Raw genomic sequence first — 6,071 nt, 5'->3', positions numbered from 1 at the left:
ATCAGGTTTGCACCCTAAAATAATGTTATTTCAGTGATGAAAAATAGATCAAGATGGTTGTAAAATCAATATTTTTTCAACCTTAATTAAATCACCTATTTAATATTGAATTAACGAAACAATGTCAAATCAATCTTGCTTTATGTACAGCAAGATTTTATGCCAGTTAAATTTCTATTTCTACTCATTTCAATCAGACACAATGTAAGGGTTGCAGTTAATTTGGTTTTGAAAGAAAAATTCACAACTTCAGTTTACATACAAATTTATTTATTCATAATCACAGGAATTAACATCACATTCAGGAAAAAACAAGTGGCTGTAAAAATGGCATTTCATGGTGACAAACAAAGAGACCTGGTTTCACAGACAGGGCTTAGGCTAAGCCAGGATCAGACCTTAGTTCAATTATTTAAGTAACTTTTATAAAAATGAAAACATTAAAAAAACATTATTGGTGTTCGTCTTGAGACAAAACAGTAGCACAGGCAAATTTTAAGATGTCAGTGCAAGTTGCTTTCAGATAAAACAGCTCAAACATATCTTTGGAAAATTCAGGAGAAGAGCCTGGAAAACCGGGACAACATTCAGTGCAACTTGAAATATGATTTAAAAAAACAAAAGGTTTAAGTTAAAACACGCTGAATTCAAATGTATGACTATTTAATTTAATATAAACCTTTATAGGTTGGTGTATATTCGTACACAGAAGCAGGGCACAAGCCGATGTGAGTGAAGTGAAGTGATTCAAAACTTTAACTTCATTGATCACAATGCCAATGTCAGCACGTGGTTTCGCGAAGTTCTCCCCCTCCTTCCGAATAATGAACACCACAATGGAGAGCTGCTCAGGGTCACCCTCACGATCATCTGTCTGGTTATCCTAAAGTTGTGTACATAAAACAAACTGACAATGTAAAATGCATCTGAACTTTAGCTTCTTAAATTTAGCTTTAAGGTAACAATAAACATTAATGCCTCCCTTGTTTTACGGTACATTGTGGGACTTTTTCAGGGAGTGAACGTTTCAGTGCACTGGAAGGATTTTGTGATTGAGACAGCACTTAAAATGGCTGACTGATTGAGCAAACTTGGCCTACATACACTGGTGGACTCGTTCAGTCATTGAATGGTATATTGGTCAGGTTAAATGTAGTTCAGGTGACAAAGTAGCCTATACTGTTGGCCTACAACCATAGGCCGTAGCCACAAACAAGTGTGCTGTTGTTGTGCACGGTACATTGTGCATCCCGTCCTGATCAACCGTTCATCATTCAACAACCAACCTAGATGATTCTGTCACTGTCTTCAATTGTGATGGATTGAGAGTCAATATTTTCATAATGTAGGCCTATTTTTTATTTAATTTTGTCAGCACTTCAGATGGTTTTAAAAGAAGCAAAGTAAAAAAAATAAAAATACATACAGTTGTGGTCAGAGTTATTGACATCCTTGGTAAATATGATCAAAGATGACTATGAAAATGAATCTGCATTGTACTTTTGTAAATTGGGGGTGGGGGGGTGGGGGGGGGAAATCACATTATAGAATAAATGTTTTTCTCCAAAACACGTTGGCCACAATTATTGGCACCCCTAGAATTTTTTATGAGTAAAATATCTCTGAACTATATTCCCATTCATATTTACATTAATATGTACGCCCCCAATATTTGCATATGCCAGCCCATGTTCAAAGCATTAGACAAGGGCAGCCAGTATTAACATCTGGATCTGTGCACAGCTGAATCATCAGACTAGGTAAGCAAGCAAGGACAATAGCAAAAAATGGCAGATGGAGCAATAATAACTGACATGATCCATGATAACATGATATTTTTAGTGATATTTGTAAATTGTCTTTCTAAATGTTTCGTTAGCATGTTGCTAATGTACTGTTAAATGTGGTTAAAGTTACCATCGTTTATTACTGTATTCGTGGAGACAAGATCCGTCACTATTTTCATTTTTAAACACTTGCAGTCTGTATAATTCATAAACAAAACTTTGTTCTTTATAAATCTCTCCAACAGTGTGTAATGTTAGCTTTAGCCACGGAGCACTATCAAACTCATTCAGAATCAAATGTAAACATCCAAATAAATACTATACTCACATGATCCGATCCATGCATGCAGCATGCATGATGAACATCTTGTAAAGATCCATTTGAGGTTATATTAGCTGTGTGAACTTTGTTTATTGCCTGTATAACTGCACTTATAGTCGAGAGCTCAGGAGGGCAGGGAGCGAGAGATTTAAAGGGGCCGCACAGCCTGAATCGGTGCATAGTTAATGATGCCCCAAAATAGGCAGTTAAAAAAATGAATAAAAAAAAATCTATGGGGTATTTTGAGCTGAAACTTCACAGACACATTCAGGGGACACTTTAGACATATATAGCATCTTCAGGGGCGGATCTACCGGGGTGGCACGGGGTGGCAACTGCCACCCTAAGAAAAAGCTTTGCCACCCCATCTGCCACCCCAAAATTATCAGAGAATAAAATATAAATGTTAGCAGTGTTTCAAATACTACTGCTTTTAAGCAGCGGCGGGGGGCTTCAATGTGATGACATAAAAAAAGACAGCGTATTGCAAAATAATTGCAAGAAAACACGTCTTTCAATAAGCTGCATGACGATTGCACGCGCACGCAGCGTAGTCCGCCCAGTGTAGTCCGCTTCATTAACAAATTACTCTTATGAACCGGTTCTTTGGGAGTCAAAAACACAGCGCAGCCAAGTTCACTTACGAATTGTTTTTCCATTTGTTCGTGAATCAGAAAATTACTGCTTCTCGGCTAACTCAGAAGTCCTCGAATTTTCGTAATTTTTTGTGAGCTGAATCACCGACCGCCCGCTCCACTTTCATCATGGATAAAGGTCTTTTTGCCATCCGACGAAACGGTAACATGAAATCAACAAGAATATCCCGATCACAGAAACTAGTTAGGTAAGAATCTAAATGTATTTTATCTTTTCTCGATTGCTAACACATTATAAGTGATTCATTTGGCCCAGTTTCCCAAACCATTTGCTCAGTTCTCAAAACAAAGACACATTTCTCAAAACGTTTAACAATGACAACATTAGGTAGCAAAACTGATGACAGACCAGTCAAAATCTAAAAGAGAGCTGAATGAAAAATTTACAGGGGTTTTAAACTTACACACCAGTAGGCTATAAGATGAGGGAAATTTAACTGTGTACAGTAAACTGTAGCACTGTAGCAAGTAAACTGTAGCATGCTGTACACCCTCAAACTTGTGATTGTCAACTTTCTCTGTAAGTCATTTGTACTTTATTTTTGCAGAACTGAGAAATGACTGCCTAGGGATATAGTCTTGTGTCAGAAGACCAATACACTGCTATTAGTACTGTATATACTGTAATAAGATTTGGCCAAATGTGCAGAGGATGCTGAATTTAGTTTTACTGTAATTGACAGGATACTGTATTGTGGTGCATACTACTGCAGTCTACTGCAAGATCAATTTATAATAGTAAAATAAAAAAAAGAAAGAAGAAAAATCATTGCTGTATTTTACTGTATATGTAAATTTATTTTTGTATAGTGTAGTAGACAGTGAGCTGCAAAATAATTCCTGAATCCCAGTAAGAGGTATTTTTGTTACAGTGTTATATGAATTGATCTCACTAGTGTTCACTGGGCAGTGCAGTAGTCTGTGTATTTGTTAAGTTTTGTGTGTCATCTGGTGCCAAAGTTTGATTTTGTCAGACAAGAATAAGTTTTTGACTAGAACATTTTATTTTGACCTGGAAGTTTGAGGTTTGTACAAGTTGGTGCATAGTTTTGAGATTGTGTTTATAGTTCTGAGAAAATTTTGAATTGTTTCATTTCAACTAGACTGAAAAGTTTGAAAGACAAATTTATGCTGGCTTGTCATATAGCCAACTTAAAGTCTTGTTAAATGAACATAAAGAGTTTGTCCAGTTAGGCCAGAATATAGATGTTCTGGGTGATTGCTAAAGTGTTGCTAGGTGGTTGCTAGGAGATTCAGGGTGGTTGCTAGGCTCTTGCTATGCAATTGCTGGGGTGTTGCTAGAGTATGTAGTTGATAGTCTACTCTGGGTGAACACACACAGACATTCCCACCTCTGTTAATAACAGAAACTCAAAAATTGTTTGCAAAAAACAAAGTTTTTGTTGTTCTTTAACTTGCACTAAAACATGTGATTTATGCCACTGAAGTAGCATGTGTAATATTAATAAAACTGCTCATCTCTTTTAGTGATACAAGTTCAGACTCATTTTGAATCTGTTGATGTTTTTCATATAGTGCCTTTACTTGGTGCCATGATGGATATTGAAATCTTGTTATTTATTTTTAAATTTAAACGGTATATAGGACTACTTTGTGGTAATGCAATGTTTGTGAACACAATTGTGTATGTCAGGCCATAAATCTCCAAAAATCCATGGGTGCTTGCTTTGATGTTGCCACCCCTCATAGACCTCATGCCACCGCTTTGCCACCCTATGAATAATTTTTTAGATCCGCCCCTGAGCATCTTTTAAAAAGACGTTCTACGGCACCTTTAATATATCTCTGACTGTGTTCATCAGAAAGAAGAAAGTCATATACACCTATAGGGTGGCTTGAGGGTGAGTAAAGCTTGGGGTAATTTTCATTTGAAAGTGAACTAATCCTTTAAACACAAGACAGGGGAATATTTGTAATAATATCTTACAATTTTCTTATTTCTTAAACTTCACTTTTGACTGTTGTTGTGTAAGACTGCTCTTTAGTAACTTCTTTCTGTTATGTCATGTGCACATCGTGGACACACATTTACTGATAAAAATGATTCTGTGGTGAAGTAAATACTACTGAAAAAAAAACATTTCTACATTATTTCTACAATTCTACAATGTCTACATTAAAAAAGTTAGTTCAGGCAAGAATTAAAAAAATTAAATTTTATATTAGAACTAAATTCAAGATTGTAGAAATTAAAGCTTGAAGTTGTAAGTATTTTACTTGAAATTGTTTGTTTACAATGATTATTGTAAGTAAGTATTAAAGTTATTTTCTGATAAAAAAGTTGAGTAGGTTGCTTTCATGGTTAGGTTTAGTATCTTGCGGTTTTGTGACACCTGGAGGTGATTTTCTACTCAAAATGACTCATTCATCCTCAAAAACTATCCACTGATTGTTACTGTTATTGTGTGTTGTGTACCAATTGAGGTCTCTGCACTTTACTTATCATGTAGATATGATATCAACTTTTACTGGTCAAGTTGTATTCTTTGATCATTTTATTTAACTTAGTTGAGTAGATTTGATTTAATTCCATTTGTGAAATTTGCTTTAAAATCTGCTTGCAAAAACTTGCAAAAGAAAATGTACTTATTGTTTTTTTTCAGTGTACTTGAAAGTATTGCAAAGTAAACTTCAAATGAGTAGAAATGAACTCTTAACTGGAAAAGTTAAATTTATTTATTCTCTTTGTTAATTTTACTTAACTTAGTTAATTCCATACATGTGAAATTTGCTTTTAAAAATAAATGCACTAAAAAGTGCAAAAACTTGCAAAATTAACGTAAATTTTACTCATTTTGTTTTCTCCATAGACAAAACAAAAACTAGGACCTTGAACACTGGCACACTTGCATGCAAACAGGAACTCAAGACACACACATACATTTGAACATTTGATCTCTCTTGTTACTATAATTCTTCATATGCCATATATGGTAAGGTTTGATCTTTGAGTGTGATTGGATGCCCAGGACATCCTGGACTTTAATGCCTGATCATATGGGTATAAATATGACGCATCTTCCTTCAATAAATCTGAGAATGTTATGGTATTACACAGGCTCTGTGTCGGCTTGATCATTCTTAATTCTGAAGACAACAGCTTGAAAACCAAAGTGAGTTTTTGCAACTGAGACCTACTGAAAACATTTTCTACCTGAAGTGTTTTTGTGGTTTGCATTGGAGAATCCCCAGTGTCCAGCATATGTGTGCATGCAGACATCTAACTTTTCCTGCTTATTCATTTCAGGTTCATCATGGCAATGCTGAGAAGTTTTCTGCTTCTTT

The sequence above is a fragment of the Megalobrama amblycephala genome, linkage group LG16, assembly GCF_018812025.1.
Source record: "Megalobrama amblycephala isolate DHTTF-2021 linkage group LG16, ASM1881202v1, whole genome shotgun sequence".
Taxonomy (NCBI): domain Eukaryota; kingdom Metazoa; phylum Chordata; class Actinopteri; order Cypriniformes; family Xenocyprididae; genus Megalobrama; species Megalobrama amblycephala.
Note: the sequence above shows the minus strand (reverse complement) of the source record.